The sequence below is a fragment of the Cimex lectularius genome, unplaced genomic scaffold (assembly GCF_000648675.2).
Source record: "Cimex lectularius strain Harlan isolate CLEC.00 unplaced genomic scaffold, Clec_2.1 scaffold48, whole genome shotgun sequence".
Taxonomy (NCBI): Eukaryota; Metazoa; Arthropoda; class Insecta; order Hemiptera; family Cimicidae; genus Cimex; species Cimex lectularius.
This window is the reverse complement of record NW_019392708.1, coordinates 686117-713055: the sequence shown is the minus strand read 5'-3', so window position 1 is coordinate 713055 and position 26939 is coordinate 686117. Positions and strand designations below refer to the sequence as shown.

Sequence of the window (26939 nt, the reverse complement as noted above, 5' to 3'; positions counted from 1 at the left end):
AGTAATAAATTCTATGTAAATAGCAAATTTTCCTTCAAGCTATTTTTATTATGCAGTTTGGTGTGGTATGCAGTTTTTCAATGAAATTTGCCATGTTTTAAGTTCGTCTGCCCATTAAAAGTAAGCTCACCCGTTGTGGAAAGTTCATGTGATCGTGAAACCATTTGCGCAGGAATCCATCGTCAATTTATCTTCGACGCCACTAGTCATCAAACGTGTTACAGTTTGTGATCCCACTTTGTTTTAGCACCGCCCAACTTAATTGACCGCCTGGAATTGGGCTGTTTCGACTGGAAATGATATTAAGCGGTGAGTCCATAATCATAATGATCCCCGTAAGGGAGGACTTTGATCTGTCCGAATGCAAATATTCACATTTCACTGCTTTCCCATCCCATTTGAGGGTTTTCTGTATATTTTAATTAAAGCGTTATGTCCTGTTATAATAACGAGCTCGTATTTATATTATATGATAATTATTATTTTACTTAACACAAAGGTTTCAATTACATACATACTCAAGGACAAAAAAAACGGACTCGTAAAACCAAACCATAAACGACATATGTATTTTTATTTGTATATTAACAACACCATACATATCTTTTTGTAAACCAAATTAAACGAGATTAGAAATTCATGCGTTTTAATAAAAATTATTTGATTATGATGGTTTAAAAGAAAATTACTAAACACCGTTTAGAATAAATAGTTAGAAATATTAATCTACTAATTAAATATTTTCATTAAAACTCGCTAATTTCTGATCTCGTTTAATTTGGTATACAAAAAGATATGTATGATGTTAATATACAAATAAAAATACATATGTCGTTTAATTATTAAATTATACATATCTTATAGTATGCTGTAAGTAGTATATAATAATAGTATAATATTTAATTATACTATATATTATGTAGTATTACTTATATATAGTATAATATAATATTTAGTACGTTTCAAATAAACAAATAAATACGAGTGTCCGGTTTTTTTGTCTTGGAGTGCAAAATGTCATCTTTGAATAATTTTGAATTTCGTAATAGTTTGTAATTTGCACTGTTTTTGTTATTTTAATTACGAAAGCTATTTGATTTTGCAGTTTTAAAATTTAATGAATTTCCTGGAAAATGTAGAATAAACTTTTTCTAGTGTAATTATTTAATATATTTATCTCTACTTAACCTAAGTATTTTCGTCATTGCTTTCTATTTCATGTTCTAGTCCATCCTTTTTTATATAACAATCACGAGACATCTCGTAAGTCGAAAAATATATTAATCATCTAGTCGAATATAACTCGTTGTTATACTCAGTCAAATTGAATTTACAAAATCGGACATCGTGCCTCATAAAATGCATCAGCCGATAATATTTTCACGACAGGAACGTTTTAATTATTGAAACCTTTTTGAACATTGTTTTTATATGCAATCGTAAATAGTTTTTAATTACAAACGAAATTAATTGTTTTAGGTTCAGATTGTAATAGTATTTTGAGATTGTTTTGTCTTATTTTATCGTTTTGGAATGTTAAACCAATTTCCACAAGTAAGAAAAATATACATTGAAGCGATTGTTATTACAGTAAAAAAAAACCTGCTACAACGTAATAACACTATAATAAAAAAGGAACTAGTGACGGGCTTAACCCAGGATATAATAGAAAAAACCATAAAGTAACATATGATAATGTTAAAATATTTATAATACAATGTATATGAACTTGAAAAATAAGAAAAATCTATTAAATATAACATAATTATTCAGAAATCGTGAGATGAGGTCTGGTGTGTGTGATGTGGTTTCAGAAAAACATTTTCTTTTATCGTGCCAACGTTTTGATCTTTATTGAGATCATCTTCAGGGCTGAAAGGTTTTGTCTTCTGTGTAATTGTGCCATTCTTGTGTGTCATGTTGAGAGTGCCCAAGTTTTTTTCTGAAACCTACATCACAACAGACCGCATCTCACGATTTCTGAATTATTATCGATTAACGGTCTCTAATAACCGCACATATAACATAATGTTAATGCTAAAAAGGTCAAACACAAAATATCCAAACTATGGGGATATCACCATCTTTGTGTTAACCCTGTTAGGTCCTTTTATATCGAGAAAAATGATGACGTAAACCTTAAGAATCGGCTAGTTAACAATGCTCGATATAACAGGCAAGGGCCATGTTAGATGTTAGGTCGAAAATGTAGTCACATTGCTATCCGTTAGGGCGTTGGTAACCAACATGGCAGCCATGAATTTTACAGCTGTTTTTTGTTTACACGTATTTTTATCCTTAAATAAGCATTAATTAAATCAGACCAATACATTTCTTTTGTTAATTTCTGAACTGTCCTTATAGTCTCATTCATAATAGATACATCCCTTATCCTATAAAGTTGTAGGCTGTTAGACGTTACGATACAAGTTACGTATGTCGGCATGAATTGAAAGAGTGACGCACTTTTCGAGTGCATAGTTAGCAGTTTGAATGAAAGAATTGATTAATTTTCCTTTTATCAACTTCTGGTATCTTAAAATTTTGACAAAAAAAACAAGCCTTCAAGGACTATAATAGTCCTTGACCCAGAAGACAAACACTTTGAGTGAGTAGAAATACTTTCATTGAATATAAAAAATATATTTTGCATTGTATAAATTCACTTTTTTCCACATCCTACATGTATTTTTTAAATGGAAACTGTCTGTAAATCCCAGGCCCTGAAGATGATCTCAATAAAGATCGAAACGTTGGCACGATAAGGAAAATGTTTTTCTGAAACCTACATCACACCAGACCGCATCTCACGATTTCTGAATAATTATCGATTAACGGTCACTAATCCCCACACATTTCTACAGAGTATTGTTAAACTCTTCCACTTGTCGGTATTGCTTTAGACACACTAGAAGTTGGTACTATCTTTATAGTGAATATGAATGTAAATTATTAGTTTAATGATCGATTGTTATTGTTGTATTTATATGATATGGATTTACGGTTTGTTGAGTTTGTAAAATGGATTATTTTAATGTAAAGCACTGAAGACTGGACGACCCGTGCGCTGGCCTGTAACTTGTGGAACAGTTTAAAAAAATAGGCATCAAAAATCATTATTTTCTAGAGTTATGTAGGCATAGACTAACAAAATTTTAGGGGTTCATTTTGGTACTTTTTGATTTTTTTTAAATGAAATTCATTTGTCTGGGCGATTAACTTGAAATTTGTTAACGCGTCTGACGGACCATCCACCGACTGCAACGATAGGTAACGACCAACTCCAAATTGTATAGATATTTACATCAAAACCGGTCAATATTTTCTTTATAATTCCAAAATAAGCAAAACATATCAATATAATAAAACTAACCAAATATCGGAAAAATGGGAAATATTGAATTTTTGTTTTTTAATTTTTCTTTCCAAAATTTTGGTAGTACCTAATGTCTACAATAAGTAATTAAGGGAGTTTAAAAATTAGAGTTTTTTTGTATTTCAATTGAACTTAAGAGTAAATTTTGTTTTTTACAATATTTAGTATACTGTATTAACATGACACGTATTTTTGGTTTGTTGTGTTTGTAAAATTGTTTATTTTAATGTAAAGGACTGAAGACTGACGAGGACCCGAATGGTGACTCGATTTTAATCATAAACAGCTCATAAATGAATAGGGATATTAGTCATTTATTCTTATTCTGCTATTTTTAATTAAATTAACCTACACATTCCTGTTAGAAAAAATAGAAAATACAAACCAAAAACAAACAAATGTTAATCCTCATTTTTAATACCGGATTTATTTAAGAATAGTAAACATGAAGATTACTCATTTTGTGAACAAACACCCGTTCTCGTTCTTTCTCCATTTTAATCCAGTTTTATTCTTTCTCTTCTACGCTGAAAGACATCATCTTTAGCCAGAAGTTCGCAATATTATCGTGAGAATGGGTTATCGAGGTCATCGACAAGTGGATATCGGAGAGGCAGTTGGCCTTTTTCAGAGTATGGTTTGCCGGGCTTTAGCCCGATTTTCAGAGACCGGAAGTGCCAATATGAGGCCTGGTAGTGGATCTAAGCGCATTACGACGTTAAGGTAGGACAGATTTAATGTCATTGCTGCTAGACGGAACCCTTTCCATAGAGCCCGCCAGATCCTAAACAAGAAAGTACTACAAAATTGGCAATATCCGTATTCATTTTTGAGCAGTTTATATTCCATATAAAAATAAACAATAAATATTGACGTTTACGATTAGGTCGTCTTTAGCAGGAGTTAATTTCATTTCCAGCTTGAAATATGATGGCCATTATGCGTAATTATTATTGAACTGCGTCATAAAACGGCCGTCAAAGCCACGAGTTTAGTTATAAATTTGGAAATTGGAGTCCGCTGATTGTAGCGTTCAATCATCAAATCTGCTGGGAAATAATGACTCAATGAGAGTTTCATATTTATATAAACAGATAAATTAATTTTTAACCAATTAAGTACATTACAATTGGCTAAACGAAATAAAATTCATTGTACTTTTCCAAAATATTTTAATCTAGAATTAAAGGAAAAAATGGATTTTGTAATATCCAACTCATGAAAAACTAAGTTTTTAATTAATCGTTATTTGTTTAAATAGTGGTAAACAACTTATTCAACCGTTAAATTCCCATTATACACAAAGTAGTTAAATTTAGGTTTCGACCTCTTATCACATAATTAGTTAATTGAAGTTAAATTTAAGTCTAGGAAACAAGTTCCTATGTACCACGGAGTATCAACCATGATACTTTTGTTGTCCCATCTATGGCACTCTACATATCACAGCCTCAAAATATTTTTGCAATAGATCAGATTGTATCTAGTTATGAATGTGGATTTGATTCTTGATTGGTAAATCGGAGTTTCTTCACAAAAGCCAGTGCAGTTGTCTAACTGTAAAACCCAATTCTGTACTTTTATTGTGATGTCAATTTCAGTTTAGAATCTAGCGTCTTACCGAAATATTTCACCGTGCTATATGGCGGTACTATTTTCCGGTTGATAGATTTCGTAGATTTCTAATGAGTGTAGACAAACACTCATATATTTAAATTTTTCAAACATTTGTCTTTTCATAAATCCGGTTCTCATTTTGAAATTTCTTGTTGATTTTTCTATACAATTTTCCACTGGCAAAGCTGGAGTGTTTTCCGTGAATGTTGCTACATTATAGTTTCCTATTGAGGACCAGTTGCTTGTATAAAGCATATACAGGATTGTTCCTAACACGCTTTGATGAGAACCACCACTCTTTATTTATAAAAGTTGGGTGTTCGTTCTTTTGTTATACTCGGAATAGTCTTTCTGTGAAATAAGACGCGAGAAGTTGTGTATTGGATTGGGAGGATTATTTTAAATGTATGTCGTCACGGCAGAATTTATCAAAAGCTTGAGATACGCCCAAAAATCCGGCGGAACAGTCGTTCATTTTATAGTTCTTTCTAATATGTCAGTTTCACTTAGCGTATTATTGAGTATTTTGTTAGTTTATGAAGCCAACCTGCAACATTGATATGAGACCTTTTTTTACGAAGGGCTTTTCCATTTGAGTAATAGTATCTTAGTAGAATTTTGAAATCACTCTAAGTAACGATATTAGTATATATGTCGAAACTTCATACGGTGGTTTACCAGCTTTCGCTGCAATTATGAGTTCGGTTACCTTACAGCTTTCCAAATTTCAGGAAAATGAAATCCGTTTAATCTTATAAACCTGACTAGACCTTTAGCACTTAAACTTTCGTCTATTGTTTTGATCTCTTCTAATGGCTTTCTTGAAAGATTGTCGTTTCTTAAATTAAGTATAGAATTCATCTCAGCGGTAGGGTATCAAGGTGAGACTTCTTCCTACCTATTTTGGTGCAGTTTCATAGGATATGCTCTATCGTCTCTTTCTCTTTTAGACATAATCGTCTTACGAATATATCAGATAAAGTTATTCATTTCTTTCTGTTGAGTAGGATTTCCTCTTTCTGGGTGCCTGCCTGCTTACGTTCCCAGCGTTTGGTGTGTTCTTTAGTTACCAAAGTTTCCAGTTCTTTTTTAAAGGAGGCTGTACCTTATCCCATAATATATTTTAGACCGATTATTTAGATTATTATATTACTATTTTAGACCGTATTTAAACCGATAATAGTCACAAGGTTTTTAAAAAGTGATCTGCTGCCTGGTTGCTTGTAAATCCCTCATGAAATGGAATTAACTTAAGCGTTAAGCTATTCCAAAATGACAATATTTTAGGGTATTTAGGCAGTTTGTGGGAAGATACAGGGCAGTTTGTGGCACTGGATAGCCTTTAGAGCAGCCTGGCTGTCTGAAAGAATTACTATTGTTGCACCCTTTAGATGTTTTTATTATTTATTTCATATGCAGTCGTGTTTATTCGATATACCGTCAATCAATTCCAAAATTTCTTAGATGACTGAAAGATTACTTTCTATAATACTTTTATTGCCCTAACTAAATTTCAAAACAAGATTCAAGGCAAGTGATTTCGCTTTGTACCTGGTTTAGCAACATATACATATGTGCTTAAACTTCAAGGACGAATGGCATAAGTTTGCAATGGTATTTGCATCTGTCGTCAGAAATATTGATATCAGTTACAGAAGAAGTCGTGGCGAACACGCGATTTCGTGATTCCAGTTTACGTTTTTGTGTTGGGAGAAAAGTGTTTTCAAACTCACGAAAAGTTCGTGGCGAGGGTGAATTGTACTTCGGTGAGAATAAATGACTTGTTCCCCGTTGTGTTTTTTCTTTTTTTTTTAACGGCTGGATTAAAATCAAGCCATCTAAGTGCACGAACGATAATTTTGACCTGTACGGCTTTATTGAAGATTAAATATTTTCATCCAATGCTTCCTAACATATACTTTAGAAATACAATTTAGAATTCAAAGTAAAACGCGGTATATATCTTTGTACGATTATATAAAGTTTATTGTACATATACATATGTTATGTTGTGTTTTACATATGTTAAGTTTTTTTTTCATGTTAGGTAGGTCGTGATATGAGTCTAAACCACATATCCTACTATCTTTATGAAATTGGATCCCTCTGCGTTCGAAGGCTCCTGTTAAGCCCTTGACGAGAGGTAATATTTAGTCCGGAAATTGGACCTCAAAGGAAAATAGGTAGAATTAGTAAGATAACACGCCTATTAAAATAATAATTAATATGTTAAACTTTATGTTTTAACATTGTATAAAGCAACATAGAGGCTTATTTATTTATACGAGTGGTTAAGTAGGTCTGAACCATGAAGGAAACACACATGTTCATGTGCTTATACTACATATTACAAAGAAAAGAAAAGTTAATAATATTGTGTGGTTGTGTATTGCTTATTATTACATCAAATTTAACCATTTATTTAGCTTTGTTACCGAAACTTATTAGATTTACAAAATAATAAACCAGGATTACATTTACATAACTACATTTGTATAACTATATATTTATCTATCAAAATTACCTCTCAAATTTTCTTTGTCTCATTCTACCTTTCTCTCTATCCCACTCTATCTCACTTTTTCATTTCAACCTTCTCGCGCACATTATTAATTTTACTATCTATTATTTTATTATTTATTATTTTGCCCTCACAATTTTCTTTGTCTTGGCATTTTCTTTTCTAACATTCTCAGTTACTCTTTATCTTTATCACACCCTCTCGCACTGTCTCTTTATTTCTCAACTTACAATTTTTTTTTTAAACTTCACTCTTTTTGTCATGTATTCATTTCGATTCCCAGCGATACATGAAGTGCCCACGGGGAGCTGTTAGAGAAGTAGAAGTACTGGAGCAATGATTATATTATTCCATGTTTTTTAGTTGGTCCTATTTAACCAAAGTAATATTAGTAATTCAGATATCGTGAGATGGGGTAGGGTGTGATGTAGGTTTCAGAAAAACATTTTCTTTATCGTGCCAATGTTTCGATCTTTTATTGAGATCATCTTCAGGGCAGGGATTTACAAACAATGTTTATATTTAAAAATACATTTAGGATGTGGATAAATGAATTTATAGAATGCAAAATATATTTTATATTCAAACAAAGTATTTCTACTCACTCAAAGTGTTTGTCTTCTGTGTAATTGTGCCATCCTTGCGTGTCGTGTTGAGAGTGCCAGTGAGATTTTGCTGTTTCATGTTTATATATGTTTGGTTTTGAAGGGGTGGGGAAGGGGAACAAACAAGCATACATTTTCATACCATTCATTCAAGGCCTATCACATAAACTAAACACATTTCTCTCGTCCGATAACATCAAAATAGCTTTCAAAAATTATAAAACAATCCAAACACTTTTTTCCAAAGTTAAAGATCCCACACCAATAACAAATAAATCTGACGTAATCTACTAATCTACTAATAAATATATCATACATAAGTTGTAGAATGTTAGACGTTAGGATACAAGTTATCTATGTCAGCACGAATAGAAGCGTGTCGTTTGTTAGTACTTTTCGAGTGCATAGATAGCGTCTGGTGATTAGTGACCGTTAATCAATAATTATTCAGAAATAGTGAGATGCGGTTATCCCTGCCCTGAAGATGATCTCAATAAAAGATCGAAACGTTGGCACGATAAAGAAAATGTTTTTCTGAAACCTACATCACACCCGACCGCATCTCACGATATCTGAATTACTATCGATTAACGGTCACTAATCTCTACACAAAGTAATATTTAAAATAATTTATCATTTCTATTTAAAGTGTAGTTGAGATGTGGGTTCCAATCTTGCTCGTGTCACTATTTTTCATCTCAACCACACTTTACATAAAAATGATAAATCAAGTGAAATAATTAATTTAATTAAGTAGGACCAGCTAAAAAACATGTGGTTTTATATACCTTTCAAATCTATCGTTGCTATCTAGTTAACGTATTGTTCCTTCTTTTTCCTCAACTTTTTCATTTCTAATTCTTTAGCCAATATCTCTCTTGTACATTCATTTATTCTCCTGTTTTTTTTAAATCTCTTTGCAACTATTTTTCAACTCTATCTGTATTTCAACTGTTCTTTCTTGTTCTCTATAAACGGAACAATTTAATTTTGCAGACTTGTTTTGGTTTGTATAACTTTCGTTAATAAAATATTATCATTACTATTAGTGACAATAAAACTATTAGTGTTTCCCTAAGCTGAAGTATTTTCACCTTTATTTAACTGTTAAGAATGGTTAATTGCAAATTGTACTACATCAGAGAATTAATATTTGTTGGCAATTAGCTAATTGCTGTCTCGAAATGTCACTAACGAACTGCAATTCAATAGAAAAGCAAACTTTGCTTAAAATCTCAATGTAATCAATTTTAATAACACTTAGTCTACAAATAAAAAATAGGTTATTGTTGTGGTTACTTATTGATCAATACTATCTTTAAATATAAGATATCATACAACCGTTTAGTAATTTGCATATAATTTCAACGCAGCCTGAATTTTAAACACCTCGGTTATTGTTACACCCATTATTATTCTAACATCCGTAATCAGATTTAATTACTGCGCTCTCTACCCAGAAAGGGCACATTAGTGTAAAAGACAATAGTGGGTGATTGTAAATTATAAATCCAAAAGGAAATTTTGATTTCTAAAAGGGTCGTTGCTGTGTTGCAGCTCAAAGAAACAGACGGCAATTTGAAATGGGCACTTGAGGTGCGGTTTTGAATACTGTATGCTAAATATATGAATAAAGATGCCTTTTGTGAGTAGAGGAAACTGGATGAAGGCGACTCTTGGGTTTATTAATGCCCTACTTGAAAATCCACTAGTACTGAAGAAGAGTACAATGGTATCCTTTGAATATGCAAATCAAAAAGCGCTCGACTGTAAGTGAGATTAGGGTCAGGCCTGGAACTACCAAGAAGGAGGTCCGTCGGTGGTTGATTGGTCTTTCAGTTAAGGTTTATGTAATCGTTGTTAGTGGAGGTCAAAGGGCTCGTTCGACCCTTGGAATGAGTTTATCCGGGCATGTTCGACCACGCCACGAATTAAAGGTTTTGGAATGGTCCCTTATAACAAACTAAAAACTCTCACAAAATTTTTTCCGACCGACTCCCCAATGCTCTATATCGGAAGCTGCTTAGCCGTAATCCTATTGCAATTTGTCCGAAAGGGATTTAAGAAGAGATCGGGCCACATTTATCAGTCCAAGAAAATCGGTGGGAGGCTTAAACAAACAGACAAATTGTATCGTTTGACATGGGATTTATTATTTATTTGTTCATCTTTTTCTCTTACTTTTTATCTTGCATTATTGGCTAACATACCATAATACATACCATAATAATCCCATAGTTAATGAATACCATGACGGCCTCCTTAAAATGATTATATTGTCTTCTATAGTATGAAATATATAGATAAATTTTATTAACTGTAAATCATTATGTAGAATGTGTTTTATTCAAAAGTTAATCCTAGTTCTTGATATTTTGGAAAGAATAGGAAATATTTTACAAGAAGTTCAAATTTCATTCTTCGTATGACGTCTATAATGACAGAAATATCCCATACTCATTTCTTCGTGAAATGGCAGAACGAAATATTGACGTAAAAAAATACTTCCGGACCAACCTAGGGACCAATAAAGTACAATTGGTTGGTATGTAATTGGGAAGCTAGAATGTCCTAAAATTAAATACTAGAGATTATATGAACGTGCACCATTTAAGCCGACGTCCATGCAATTGTAAGATGTACACAGTTCAATTTGTAAAAGCAAATAAGAAAAAAGCAGATTATCATGCCAGATAGCTAAGCAGCTGTCAGAGCACTGAACTCGAATATGCTGTAGAATTGCAAGATAAAGTTAAAAAGGTTAGGTACACAAAACAGTTATTCTTACGACATCCAAGATAAAGCACATCCGAGAGTGGGCTGCCATATAACCTTCTAAACAAGTCTTTTTGGGTTTGTAAATTTATAATATTGGTCCAAATAGTGAGACTGGAAACAGAAGAAATCGCTAACTGGACTCACACATTCCCAGTCCATCGTTGCAGGATTTGAAGGAAAAGAAGCTGTAGCTAAGGAACTCCAAATTTTAACATGTGCAGTATAGACTAAATGGGAATCTGGGAAAGATTGGTATCAACCAACACGGTATTTGCAGATTCTGCAAGAACGTGGAGTAAACGCGAATACCATCAAAGTGTGGTACTAAAATATTTTGGAGGAACACTACCGTTTTTAGTTTCCGACAAGTCTCGCTTGTTATCACTCAATAGGAACTGGTCGCCAATTTTAATTTCACCGCTGATTATTATATGGTGGATTGATAATTCCTGGTTAATGACAGAGCCTATAAGCAGGATTTTAATTTTGTGGCCGTCATTTTAGTTCAATCAATCTCGCTTTTTTATCGCAAAAAACACTAAGAAAACTCAAAGTTCTGTTTCTTGATCATAATCAGCCACATCAAATAATATAATTTTTTGATGAACCCACGATATTATGAAAGAGGATTACTCGACGTGGTGTATTTATATATTAAGTGATTTTCATATTTTTTTTATCCTAAGAGTCTATTTCAACTACGAGGTTATATGATCTCCTTCGTATGACGTGTTTTTCATAAAACAAAGCCCATTTGTAAGTATATTGATATACGCTGGATAGGAACGCGGGTCCTTAGAGAGCTGAGTGCCGTCTCAACCTATACAGTTGTCGCCATGGGCGCACCAATATCTTTAAGTTTTATAGATAAATATTGCGAGTTTAGATTGTGAGAGAAAAAATACAGTATTATTGTTTGTCGAAAAGCTCTTATTAAAAAAATTAACTAAATAAATCAAACTGTTACAGAAAGAGTATACCTCAAAGATCCACCAACTTTTAAGTTTGACCCGAGAAAGTAAAACGGCCCACGATTTCTAAATAAACAGTTTCCCTTTTTCTTTTTGACCCCTGACCACCCTCTGATGGTTAAAGGGGGGACGGAAACGTCGACTCACTATGAGTTTACATGGCAGAGGTCACATCAAAAGGGTGGCCCTCCTCGGGAGCTAAATAAGTTTAGTTTCTTCCCTAACTCAACTTGGCCAACCATATTCTCCGCCTTTAATATCCGGGAAGTTCTTTGCCGAGGGGATCCGTCCATAACACTACTACCTCCGTCTTCTGAGGGGACATAAGAGAAACTTCTAAGTAAATCTTCTTCTGTATAAAAAACCATAAAGTTTTAATATTAAAAGAAAAGTTATTTCTGACACACCTCGAGAGAACCTCATGCTTTTCGGCTTTTTGTGAATGGTTTCTTTAATTTAGGAAACGAGAAAAAAAATGTTGCGATTAGTTAAAAAGGACTTACATTCTTATAGCTGTACATACATCCGTTTAATTGAAAAAAATCAGTAAACTCTAAATTAATGAAATATCGAAAATAAATCTTGTGAATGGATTTGATACAATACATTTTATTTTTTCCATACTCGTCATAAACATAAGCTTCAATTTTGCATAATATATTTTCCTGCTCATAAATTAAAAAGAGGTTAAAAAAAGGATGGCTGAAGTAATTATTAATTACAATTTGTGCATATCAACAATTTTATTCGTAATACAAAAAATAAATGTTGTAAAAGAAAAAAAAAAAAAAGAAAAAAGAGATCCCTTTCTATGCCATCAGTTTATTGAAAAATTCCCTGGCCTTCGTCCCTCCTGGGGTTCATAAAATTAATTAAACATCGATTTATCTACCTTTGTATATCGGTAAAACCAACGTAAAAGTCAGGGAAATAGTTTAAACTAATTTATAACTCTTCAAAATATAATTAAATTTACCTTAGAAATAATAGTATATTCCTGTTGATTATAATTGAATTAATATGTAAAGCAAATATCACTTATAGTACACATAGTCATAGATCTTATATTTTTATATGGCATAGCAGTTCTTAAAAACCAACTACTAAAATCATACAATATAGCCAAACTTTAAGTCACTAAATTCCAATTCGCAATTCCAGTCTTTCTTCTGTCAGAACAAAAATCATTCGGAACGCCTTGATAACGAGTGATCAGTTTTATAAATAATTGTTTCTCTCACAAGCCCCTTATTTAGTTTATTATTTATTCATCATTACGTATATTATATACATATTATGTATTATTTGTTATTATTATTATTTTTATGTGATCAATTTCTAGTGCCATATCATATGTTATGTATTATATGTTTAAACACTATGCTATATGTTTTAAATACCTAGATATAAATAGCAGAAAGCTTCTAAAAAATATTATAAATTAAATGTTCAACTACCTTCTTGAAGAATGCAAACCTGACATCTTTTCCTGGCGGATTATACTGCTCTCCAGAGTTCATCCTGCTTGTCTTCTCTAATAAGAGCACAAGAGTCCAGAATCCTTTCCATAAAATCGATCTTAGTTGTGATAAGTCCGGAATAGACTTAATTTTTATTAGTTCCCCATATGTCGACCTCCATCGGATTTTCAATCTGAGCTTGTTTTTTTTTATGTTCAATTTTGTACCAAAGACTCTTTTCGTTTTTAATAGACGTTTCAATATATTAATGCCTTATTAACCATTGGAAAATTAAACACATGCGTTTAAGCAAATTAATCGACGAAAAAAAGTCAAACAAAAAATACCACCCTTGCTCCCTCAAGAGATATCTAGCCTACTGGGGTCATTTCTAAATTATTTCAAATCTTTAATCAAGCCTTAATATCCTTATTAACCATAATTATAAACAATCTTCTTCCTGAACTCTCCTTAAATGGCTCTCACTCAACACTCTCTTACCCTATTTCTTTGGAACTAACCAACCGACGATGTGAACTCAAAATACAGTATTACGAGTTCACGTCTAAAGTCGCTTATTGTGTATTCAAATTCACAAAATTCCATTTTTCCACAGCTTGTTTTGCATTTGAATCTACCTGCTCATTCTCACGGATCCTTGTATGTTCTCTTATACAGCATAAGGTTATACCTTTTTCACTGTTGACCATTTCCGCGTACTGCAAGAAAATATTTACCGTTAGATGATAAAGATTCGAATTGGTATTTACATTTTCGATGTAGGAGACAACACTTTTTGAATTTGTCAAGACAGAGTATGGAAATTCTCTAATCACTAATTCGGGTTTCCGTGTTGCCACATAACTAGTTCATCTAGTTCATCGCGTTGTAGACATCCTTGCAACTGCCCTCAAACTTTAAGCAGTAACAGTACTGCTCTGGTTTCGTCCTGGAAATATCTCAGGCATTTGATAGGGTATGGTACCAGGGGGTTCTATGGAAACTCAAGGGCATGTTACCATCTACTCTATTCCTGATACTATTGTCACATCTTTCACTTCCAAATTCTCTAAATAAATGTCTACTTTTTCTCTATTTACCTAATTCTCTCTGGTGTTTCACAGGGGGAGGGTACTCGCTCCCTACACTATATAGCTGATTTACCTTAACACTTTCATTTTCACCTATGCCAATGACGCAATCACCTCAGATAAAGGCCCCTTTACAGCTTCACGTAACTTACAAAATCACTTACACATCCAAGAATCGTTGCTCCATACTCGAAAGGAGAATCGAGGTTAATGAACTAAATATAAATTTTTTTTTTTTCACGCTTAACATAAAAACTCTCCCTCCTTGAAATTACAATAATCTTCCCATCCCCGTTCCAAGCCACGATACCATGGACTGTACCTGGAAAAACGACTTACGCGGAATCCCAATACGAAACTCAAACGTAAAAATTTAAATACAAAGTTCAATCTGCTAAAAAGACTACTTGATAAGTGATCCATACCTAAAGGAACCAGCAACAAAAGTTTATACACTTCCATACTAGACATACGGACGTGAACTATACGGAATCGCTAAGCATTCCAATCTTAACAGACTATAAAGTAGAAACTCTACAATTTAAAATTCTGCTAACAATAGTTAATGCTCCCTTTTATGTCTCTAGCCATACAACTCATACCGACTAAAAATCTCATTCGGATCCGACAAAATGTCTCATTCTAAATTAGCCGATCATTCAAACCCCTTTATCCGCGAATTGCCAACCCCTACTCAATCCTCGTCGGAAACTAAACAGACGATTGCCACGTGACAACTTAGATGCTTAACATCGGCAAAGGGCAATTTCCAATCGATCTCCTCCAAGTTGGTGAACTCACGGCTCCGATCACTGGATTTCATGTCTTACACGCCCTTTTGTGTGTCCGTGCATCCATCCTTGTTTGCACGTTCACACATGGTACTAAAAATTTCAAAATTTTGGCTTGTTGCACATATAAAGCGTATTTGTAAACCAAAAAAAAAATCTAAACCAACCATATATATACGTATATAAATATATACGCATACGCGTGTCTATACAAATTCATTTACAGTTTCCATCTAGATTTGTAATCTGTTCTACCTTCAAAAACGTTTTTCAATTTATTTCTGGCCATTCACAAGTTTCCACTTTTTAGTGATGTCTATTAAGCGTAATCGAATAATCAATGCAAAGTGAAATGAGGTATAAAACCGTTTTTCCCTTTCGAAACTAACAATCCTTGTCGTTCCCTTGTATTTTTGTAAGGGGGAAAAATCTCTCGATGTAGGATTTTCGAGAGCAACCTCCAAAGGAATAATTCTTATTCATGAAGGGAGGAAAAAAGCCAGCGACAGAGAGTAAAGACTCGAGTAAATTTTAACCCGACTTTATGTGAGGGGCATAAAACGTTTTATGAGTTTTGTCTCCAACTGACGTCCTTTAGGTTGATTGTTTACCTAAGTATGTTCATCCTTTAAAACTATGGGGATAATGTCGCAAAAACGCTACAAATAAAAAAAAAAGTTAATATTCGTAAATTTACGATTGAATATTAAGCGACAATATTATAAGTCGCTCCTTGTATAAAAATTTCGAAATTGTTCTGTAAAAGCACGCACTGAAAACATCTCATAAGTTTATACACAATTATTTTGAAAAGAATAATAATGAGACAAGATGAGACAGTAAATGATAAGACCTCACATGATAAACCAACAGTACATGCTTAATAAAAATAATACAAAGGCAACAAATATAGTAACAAACAAAAGTACGATCAGTTACTTTGCGCTTCAAATATAAATTAAAATGGTATGATACAATTAGCCAAAATACTGTTTTTTTCCGTTATTCAGAAAATATTATTAATTAAACCACACATTATCTCAAACAAGAAATAATTTCTGTAGCACATATTTCTAATCTATTTTGTGTTTTCAAATTATCCCTTCTTAAGAGAATAAACTACACCCAGAAAAAATCTAAGGAATAAACACGTGTTATCATTTGGAGAGCAGGTGGGAGAATAAAAATGATCTTGTCTAATTATGCATATACGAAATATTTTAATGTGATTAGATGAACGATTAAACACGAATGTTTATGTAAGTTTGCAAAATACAATGATTGTTTGTCCTTTACTTACTATTTCCCTTAATAAAAAAGTTCACTTAAACAAATAAATATATCATACAGTAACAAACCATAAATAATGGTTAAAAATTAAAAAAACCGATACAAAAATGCCGTTGATTTCTAAAAACTCTTTTCCTGATAAGCAATATAATTTATTTATTTAATCAATTTGCACACATTCGTTGGTGCGTTGTTGATGTATGAAGTGATAGCCTTAATCGAAATTGCCACACTTCGACAGACAATGGGTCCACTTGACTGGAAACGTTGGGAGGATACTCGTCGGATTAGCTAAAGGATAATGAAATTATCTGTCGTTAATAAACTCTAGAGAGATCAACAATCTGACAGAGTTGCATTATGTTTGATTACAGGCCTTTTCGTCAAAGGATCAACCCTTCCTTGACTCTGTCATTTATAATTTAACAGGGTGTTTTATGAATATGAATAAAAGTAGAAATACTGAATATAATCCATTATATTTCGTGGTCCGATTGACCAAATAACTTCTTTCAATTAATTAATCTTTATGCAAGATATTGGTTGAAATGAAAAAGTTAGTGTCACGACCGGGATTCGAACCAACGGCCTTCGGCTAAATACCGGCTGCTCTACCACTTGAGCTATCATGACTTCGATCCACTCTGACATCAACTTCCCATCTCAACCTACCTTTGGAAAATGGCAAAAAGGAGGGAAAATTCGAAAGGTAGGTAAAAATTTAAAAAGTAACTGATTTATTTTTAACAACAGTTTTAACGCTAATCGTTTATTTCATTTTTTGAGCCTTCCTTAACAAACTGGTCCGGCCAGGCTTTGTGACTGTCATGCTCCCCTATTTGTCGTTCATGAAACGGCATTCTTCCAAGAAAAGAAGAACCCATAATTCGAGAAATATAGGAGAGTTCAAATTTTAAAAGAACACAAAAACAAAATGAATGGTCTGCATGATTTTAGCATTAAACGCACCCTCCCATACTTACTAATAAAATGTCAATTGTCTTAAGCACCGGCGTAAAACATCAGATTCTCACGAAATTTCATTAATGATTGAATTAAAAAATTATTATAAAATTATCATAAAAACATCAATAAAGACGTGATAGATGGAAAAATACAACCATTTGCAAAAAATAATATGTTTAAATAAAATCGCATGTATTTTTTTTTTTTAATGTATAGTTGTTAATTTCATTTTAAGAACTATAATCAAACGAATTCAAATTTCTTTCAAAAACAGCAATAATGTTTTTTTTTAACCAAAACTAACAGGTAAAACGAGTGCTAAACATAATAGGGGTTTGCACATACATTTAAAAGTTTTATATTTTATGTAATTCTACTCTTTTTCTTCTTATTTCGTATCAACACCCAGGGTTCTGGTGTTTTTTAAATCCTAATTATTCCTTAACCTTCATTTGTTGTTTTCGTGCTAAACGGTTTTATGAATCTCTTGGAAATATGTTGGTGGGTCTTTCGAACATCTCTGTGTTTCTGTTTGTTGTTATTGATGTTCGAAACATGTAGAATACCTTTTTTACAAATAAAACAGTTTATTAACTCAACTCGTGCATACCCACTGCTGGCAGACCAATCGCCATCATTCTAATAAATTATCATAAACTGTCTAGTATCAAAACATCAAGTGAAAATATTTAATAGTAAAAACGAAATTACGATATTTCTTTTAACATTTTGTACCATAGCTTTTTTATTCTTACCAATTTAAAATATCATGGCGCCATCGTTTTCAGCGAAAACTAAAATATTAAATATGTATTTTTCGATATTTTCGATAACCGTTATCTGTACAAAAACATTTAGCCTGGCCATTTAAATGGACACACCAGCAAATAGCATTATAATCATTACGTATAGATACAATAAAATACTGTTTAATCTAATAGTCAGAAAATAAATTAAACAAAAATAGAAAACTAATATTAAGCTTTAATTTGAGAATAAAATACAAAATTGGCTAGGGCCCTTGGAAGAAGTTAATTTTTGATGGTAATGAACCACATGGTTGAAAAGAAGCTGCTACCACTTTAATGAAGGCTTTAAAACGGTAAAAATTAAGTAAAAGAAAATGTTTGTTATCAGTTCACATATTCTAGAAAAAGTCCTTATAAAAAATAAATTGTTGTGGCCCACGTTGTGCTTTAACTAACTACTAGGCTTGTTTTTCAAACAGATAATGAACTAATCAACAGCTAACTTTTCAATCTTTATTTACATTAAACTTTCTTTATCAAAAAATTTAATCTTCTTGGGTCACAACAATTTCAATTAATGTTTTTTGTTTTAAAGTTGCTCCAAGTTTTCTTCCAATATTCTCCATCATATATGATGTCAACTCAAACTTTAAACATTTTTGTTGATTTTTAAATAAAAAAAATTGATGGTAGATCTATATAGACCTCGCAGAGAAATCTACCGGTTTTGGGCTTAAATCGGGGGCGGCCGAGGAGTGCTGCCGCCAATGTTCCACCCCCGAACCACGAGGGGTTGTAGCACATTCCCACCCCCACGCTTCGTCGACAGCTAATGACCCTTGGGCTTTCGCTAAAAGGCACCGGATTATTGTCATTCCCTTGTAATCCAGTTGTCGTTTTTCGCCTTTTACCCTTTTGGACCCAATTTCCATAATCATTTTATTTGTCGGCTGCAAATTTCCGCTGTATCGCCTGACAACGGAAGGCGGTACCTGTGGGGGACGTGTCGTGTGACAATTTAACTCAATCGTGTTTAATTGCCTTCCGAGCCGCCCCGCGCCCGCTAAATACCAACGAGTGCTTACCTAACTATTTTAACAAATTTTCCATCGTTGTCCCACCCCTTTGTCATTTCTAAATTACATTTTGAGCCAAATTAATTGATGGTTAGGGATGGTTAGGGATGGTTAGGGATGGTTAGGGGATTTTCAGACAACAAAAATATTTGCGAAAAGAGCGAAGTCATCCAATGTATTGACAATCATGGTTCCATTGTTTTAATAAAATAACTCCTGTTGATTGGTTTAGGAATAGATGGGATGTGTAACAATAAACTAGGTTTCATTTTATTTTTATGTGTTACATCATATAATATAAATCACGGTCTTACATTCCACCCATGACGGTGCATATTGAAAAACTATTATCGTCACTGTTGCAGTCATCCAGTAATTTTAATCAAAGTGTGTGGTGGTTAGTGACCGTTAATCGATAATTATTCAGAAATCGTGAGCTGTAGTCCGGTGTGATGTAGGTTTCAGAAAAACATTTTCTTTATCGTGCCAACGTTTCGATCTTTATTGAGATCATCTTCAGGGCCGGGATTTACAAATAGTGATTACATTTAACAAATACATGTAGGATGTGGAAAAAAGTGAATTTATACAATGCAAAATATATTTTTTATATTTAATCAAATGTGAGTAGAAATACTTTGATTGAATATAAAAAATATATTTTGCATTGTATAAATTCACTTTTTTTTCTACATCCTACATGTATTTGTTAAATGTAAACAATGTTTGTAAATCCCTGGCCCTGAAGATGATTTCAATAAAGATCGAAACGTTGGCACGATAAAGAAAATGTTTTTCTGAAACCTACATCATACCAGACCGCATCTCACGATTTCTGAATAATTATCGATTAACGGTCACTAACCACCACACAGCTTGATTAAAATTAATCCAAAAAATATTGTACGTATAAGGAAGTTCAACAAGTTTAGTCATGTTATATATTTTTTATTACGTTGTAGATCGTATTGTTATAAAATTAGCTTTATGGTCGTATATGGCGTAGAGATTTCACGAAAGCTGTTTTCGACCAGTTACACTGGTTGTGAGAATTTCAAAAACAATACCTTCGGGTCAAAACTATTTAGCAGTCCATTTATTAGTGAGGATCGGGAACTTTCTAAGTCGAATGGACCAGGCGGCGAGCTTACGTGCCTCAAGGGCCTTATTATCAACTGGCATGAATATTGGAAGCCGCGCCTCTTCCGACTGTGAACTAGAGTAGAGACTGGCTTCATTATTCATCCCGAATTGCCGATGCAGGGGGCTCTATTATTTAGAACCAAATGGCTCTTACCCTGCCAAAATTGGGCACAATCCGGTAAATCGACCTTTAGCCGTCTGCTATTTTCGAATTTTAACGATTCTCCAATTGAAACCAAAAAGTTTTATTGCATTTATTTATTTTTCTTTTTTAATTTAGTCACTTTTATATTATAATTATAGAATTTTTTGTAATATAAAGATTTTTCAGGCAAATGCGAAACATCCTTTCCTTCTTTATGTTTCAACATAAAAATTCATTACAATTAATCAAGGTTTTTAGTTGAGATAAAAACGTCAATAGCACGAGCGGGATTCGAACCCACGATCTTCGGCTTGATACGCCGCTGCTCTACCAATTGAGCTAACGTGACCTCGATCCACTCGGACACTGACTTCCCATCCCAACCGCACCTTTTGAATTTTCCCTCCGTTTTGCCATTTTTCAAGCTGAAGATGGTGCCCGAGTGGATCGAGGATATTAATTGGTCATGCGGGCCACGAAATTAGTGAATTTAATGATTTAAAATGAAGTATACTTCACTAAAGCTCTCCATGACCATTTCATTTGTCGTCGAGAATCCAATCCGATTACACGACATTTGAAAAAAGGAGGGAAAATTAAAAAAGTGTGGTTGAGATGGGAAATTGTTGTCCGAGTGGATCGAGGTCACGATAGCTCAAGTGGTAGAGGAGCGGCGTATCTAGCGGAAGATCGTGGGTTCGAATCCCGCTCGTGCCATTGACGTTTTTATCTCAACTAAAAACCTTAATTAATTGTAATATATTAATTGGTAAAGCGGACCACGAAATTAGTGAATAAAAATTCATTTAAAATAACCAACATTTAGAGTTTTTTTATATTTTATACCCAGCTTGACAGTCATATTTACACTGTCAATTATATAGATTACTGGGTAGAATTTAATCATTGCGAAATAGATCTCCTACGTCTATTTTTTCTTTAATACATTATTTTCGTACAGGGCTCTTGGCTTAACAATTTAAGTTTGTTAAGATCATGAAAACAGCATTTTGTCTATTATTTATAATCACTAAACGGTTGAAAATAAATATAAGTGAACTTCACACTTTTTCAACCTGAGAGTTATATTTTTCGACGCATCATAGGAAAAACAATAAACCACTATTAAACTAAAGATGAACTATTAAGACACGTCTATGTACCCATGCCAAATTTGTGGTGATCAAATTGTTTGTTGTATGGAGTCTCTACTCCCGTCACTTCTTCCTGAGTATTGATGATGCATTATTTTTTCTGTTCTGTCCGTCGAAAAACGCACCACCCAGTATATAGATTATATATCGCAGTATTGGGCGGCTTTTCTACCCACCAGGGTTGGGCGTAGATTTTGCGGAAAACTCAATCGTATATGTGTTGTGAAGTTGTGATGTGGCTGGCAGTCTCTCTTTTGGAGATATAAAAAATTTCAATTAGACATGTTTTGTGACTTATAAAGTCAAAAGTTAAAAAAAAATTCTTCCAAATTATAAAATAAATTTACGGCCACATGAAAGATAGAAATTTAAAAATGTATATTTAGAAATAGTTTTAAATTCTAATTTAAATGTATTAAAAAAATAATTTTCAAAAATTTAAAAAGTTAAGATTTATGTGAGTTCAAAAATGTTTCATGCATGTTTAACAGTTTGCTACTGTCGCAGGTTTGGTGATGATGAAGTTTTAGGCAAATAAAAGATTTTCCAACACGACTCCAAATTTTACGATCTATTTAGGAAAGATTATTTCTTTTTACGTTTGTATTGCATAGGTCTTCACTATTATAGTATTCAGTGATTGATTATCCATTCAATTAATGATTATGATCAACTAAATTGATTAAAATTAATTGTAAAACGTTTATTTGGAAAATAGAGTTACATATACACACATAATTCATGAACAATACCACAGAGTACTCCATAGTTTTCCGGTTAATTGTAATCTCCATTCATGCCAATCAATTTCGTACTCACGTTCATTGACACTACCGCGGAGACTTGATCTTCCTCGGAGGATCGGGGACGCCTTCATTCATGCTAATAAATAACATTCACAAATTAATTCACACTACCCCAGAGTAGTCAATATACCTTGGGGTTGATAATTAGGGATATGTCTCTCCATCCGCTCTGATAAATTATATTCACACATTAATTTTCTCTGCTTGATAATATGGTGCTAATTGAAGATAACTCTTTATTCGCGCTAAGAAATACATTCGTTTCAATAAATAACATATATCATATAGGAACATCTATTTATAATTAAAAAATATTTATGGCCCTCAGTTATAAATACCTTCTCCAAAACGATTTATCTAACCAGACCTATTTTTTTGTTTTAGACTATCATCCGGTGAACGTTTCGACCGTCATCATAACAGGTAGGTTTTCAAATTTTAATGTACAACTAAATATTTACCCATAACGACTTAATTTAAAACGTAAAGATTAAATCATAAAACCATTATGACATTTACTGTATTGTGCTCCAAAAACGTATTGGTGAAAAACAGTAAAAGTAAAAGTATCGAATAAACTGAGCAACATTTTGTCAATGCTAAATATGTGACGTAATAGAATGTTTATCTAAATAAGGATTTATATTCCGATATAGCGGTGGGATGTTGTGGGCCTCAGCTTTAATACCCTGTTTAGGAGGTTGATGATATCGGGCCACAATAAATAGACTTTCAAGTCCAATTGAACTTTATTACCGACCGGTTTTAACCCAATGGGTCATCCTCAAGGTCCTACAATCAACATTTATCTCAGTTATAAACAATTTTTTACAAAAACAGTAAATCTGTACTCACAAATACACTACAAATGAGATGAGAGGCTTACCTATGGGGTCACCACTTTTCCCATTGTTGGCTAACGTTTTGATCAATAATGACCAACTGACAGAAATGTTGATTTTAGGACCTTGAGAATGACCCAGTGGGTTGAAACCGGTCGGTAATAAAGGCAATTGGACGTTGAAAGTCTATTTATTGTGGCCTGATATCACTAACCTCCTAAACAGAGAATTAAGGATTTATATAGTTTTTGGAATAGGTTTCTAGTGTATTAAACAGCGTGTAAGTTTTTTTTTAAGGTTAAATAGGTTTATTATCTGCAGCTAAAATACGTAAATACATTGAAGATTATTAACAATTAAATTAGTTATGTCTTTGCATTATTTCTGAATAATCTTAATGAAAAACGACGAGCCAGAGATTAAAAAAAGGAAACTCCCGAATCTTGCAGATAAAAATTGTTTGTTTACTCATTCTTGTAAATTTGTTGTCTTCACTTTAATCTATCTATTTAATCGACATGGTATTTTGATTTTTACCTACTTGATAAAAATGGCAAAAATTATTTTTAACCGGCTTCCGTACAAAATTTGAACATCTGCTTGTACAAATTATCAAATTTAATGTTCACATCCACTTGAAGTAATACAATGCAAAGGCGTTTGTTTTCTAATTACATCCATAAGGGAAAAAAAACTAAAATTAAATTAATACATAAATCAAAATTAATTAACGATTACCTATTTCTCCTGACGTATTAATATGACGATTTAATCTAAATTATTTAAAAACAATAATTAATTACGGCTTTTAGACTGGCATGTTATTCAATAGTGATATATGCTGATTCTTTACTATGAACTGGTTTTAATTTTTAATTATATTTAAAACATGTCTGAGTGTTCTATATTAAGGAACATTTGTAAGCTTGCCTGGTTAAGTTACAGGAAGCGCCAGTAGTACTTCTCCCGACTTACTTTTTATTGGAATAACATGTAATGAATATACTGTTATTGAGCGACAGGTTGTTCAATAATTTGTTGAACTAGTGAGATGCGGTCAGGAATGAAGTATTTTGGAAAAACACCTTTTTCATTTTTTTTTTTTTTTTGCCGTCGTTTCTACCTTTATTCGGTTTAAATTCAAGGCATTGAATTACAAAATGAATTACATTGCAGAAGTTCATCGGAAAAAATACTTATTGATACACATGTAAATAACATAAATTTGGAACCAAATATTTCATGCTCACATATTTGTGATGCTATTAATGTGGTGTTGTGTTTGTTTCGTGTGAAATTGTTGTGAAACTTGAACTTGTATTCTGCTGTTTTTATACGATTACGAGAGGGTGGGGAACGCGGTAAATCTGGGTTTCCAGGAATGTATTGTAATTTACCCAGGCGCTGAAGATAACCGGAATAAAGTTCGAAACGTCGGCAAAAAAATGAAAAAAAGTGTTTTTCTAAAATGCTTCATTCCTGACCATTCCTCAGTACTTCAACAAATCATTATATCGAATATATTGTTCTACATATTATTAAGTTATAAAATAATATTACTTTTCAATTATTTTTTTAATGGTGTAAAAAATCGTGTTTATTAAAGTTATTCTTGTAAGGCGTGCAAACTAAAATTTTAAGAAATAGTATAATTTAAAATATTTTGAACAGTTAATTTTAAATATAAAGTGACAATGTTTTGAAGGGATTTATGATTCTTTTTGGTCCCCTTCTCGTTTTTAACTTTAAGGTGATGGAATCAACGCATCATCGGCTTACGTTCCTGTTGGTCTTTGTGCGCCTCTCTACGTATCGTATATCCAATTGCGTACATCTGTCACCCTGTGAAAAATTATTAGAAATGTAAAAATAACAAAATTTATTTACAACGATTTACATATTTACAAGAGTAAACAACTTTTAACTCACAATTCATTTTTATTCTATCACATTAAAAACTCTTAACATTTTAAAAAATGGACGGAAGAAAGCAACGACAACAAAAGTAAAATATCCGATTCAATTCTTCTCTAAATTCTCCCTAACCGCTGCAGCACTTATACAAGAGAAATAGATTTTTTTTTAAAATTACGTTTATTTGATATTTACAACTACAAATGTTGTATAAACTAAATTTATCATTGGAGGCTGTTGTAGGAGTTGCCCAGTGGCAACACTCCTTCACACTGATACCTTGTTGAGCTCCAATCAATGAGAAGGTCTCGAGACCACTTTCGCTTTAATCCTCTTGGAGGATTTTCAGGAAAGGTTGAAAGTGATAAATGTCATACAAATAGATTACTGTGTGTTCAGTGATTGATGAAATTATTTATAACGGATGTACAAACGGAATGTGTAGATCGTTATGAATAGTGTAATTTGAAAGGAAAAAAGAGCTATAATTTGGCGGAGAATTTTAGATTCGTTGGGAATTGGAATCCTTCATTGAGCCCCCACTTCACAACCGTTCGCTCAGAGAGGACTAATCATTGTCTTGTAAATTAAAAGTTTGTTTTCAATGTCTAATTTTGATCGTGAGTCAAGTGGTCTTTTTAACAATTTATAATGTCGGTTTGTTTGCTGTCTTTTCAGTCTTGTGTGGGGATTCTAAGTCAGTCGTTTATCCAAGAAAAGTCCAAGATAAAGGACACATAAAGGTCGGTGGTAGGCAATGGGATTCCATTTATACTCACTGCAGGACAGATATTTCAGAAATTTTTACGTAAGGTCAAATTTATCTGTACGCTTTTCATTGGGTTTATCTTCATTCACCACTTTGTGAACCATACTGTTAATTCATTCAGGTGTTGTTGAAAATGTTGAGTGTTAATTGAGGAGTCCGAATTACGTGTAACAATCGCTGTATCATCAGCGGATGTACGTGTTGAAATGGTAACATTTGTAGGAAGATCTGCAGTGTTCATTGAAAACAGAAATTGGCCAAGTTGGCCTGAGGAACGCCCGCCCTAATGCGTATATAAGGTGAGAATTCAGTTCCCTGACGGACTCGACAAAATTGGTCCGTTAGATAAGACCTCAGTGTAAGATAGTACGTATGAGGGAGGATGTCCTTCAGTTTCCAAAGAACGCCCGAGTGACAGACTCGTTCGAAAGCTTTTTCTAAATCGAGAAAGACACCCAAGCAATGCTGTTTTTGTTCGAGGGAAGAAGCTATATTGTCAGCAACACGTTGTAATTGTTGAGTTGCCGTGTGAAATGTGCGGAATCCAAAATGATGATCTGGAATAATATTAAGACTTTCAAATATTAATCGTGTAATCGTCGGAGAAATAGTTTAGTAGAAATAGTATTTTGGCAACGATGGAAAGGAGACTAATGGGTTGATAGGAACTTGGAAGATCAGAAGTTTTATTTGGCTTATGAATCATTTTAATTGTGGAGAATTTCCATCGCAATGGAAAATATGTAGTCCTGAGTACGGCGTTGTGTAGGTACGTTAAGTATAGTAAGCCTCTGTGCGGCAAATGTTGTAATATTTGTTTTGTAATTAGACCATAACCTGGAGATTTTCATAAAGGTAGTTATTTAATAGTGTGT

The 26939-nt window shown here is 32.9% G+C and overlaps 1 protein-coding gene across 1 annotated transcript in view; it reads left to right on the top strand.

Annotated features, from left to right (window-relative positions):
• Positions 1-26939, top strand: part of LOC106672544 (semaphorin-2A) — a 702354-nt gene that overhangs the window by 41585 nt on the left and 633830 nt on the right. Inside the window, exon 2 of the mRNA XM_014404069.2 lies at positions 22924-22962. The gene's annotated coding sequence lies outside the window, so the exon portion shown is untranslated. The remainder of the gene's footprint in view (positions 1-22923; positions 22963-26939) is intronic.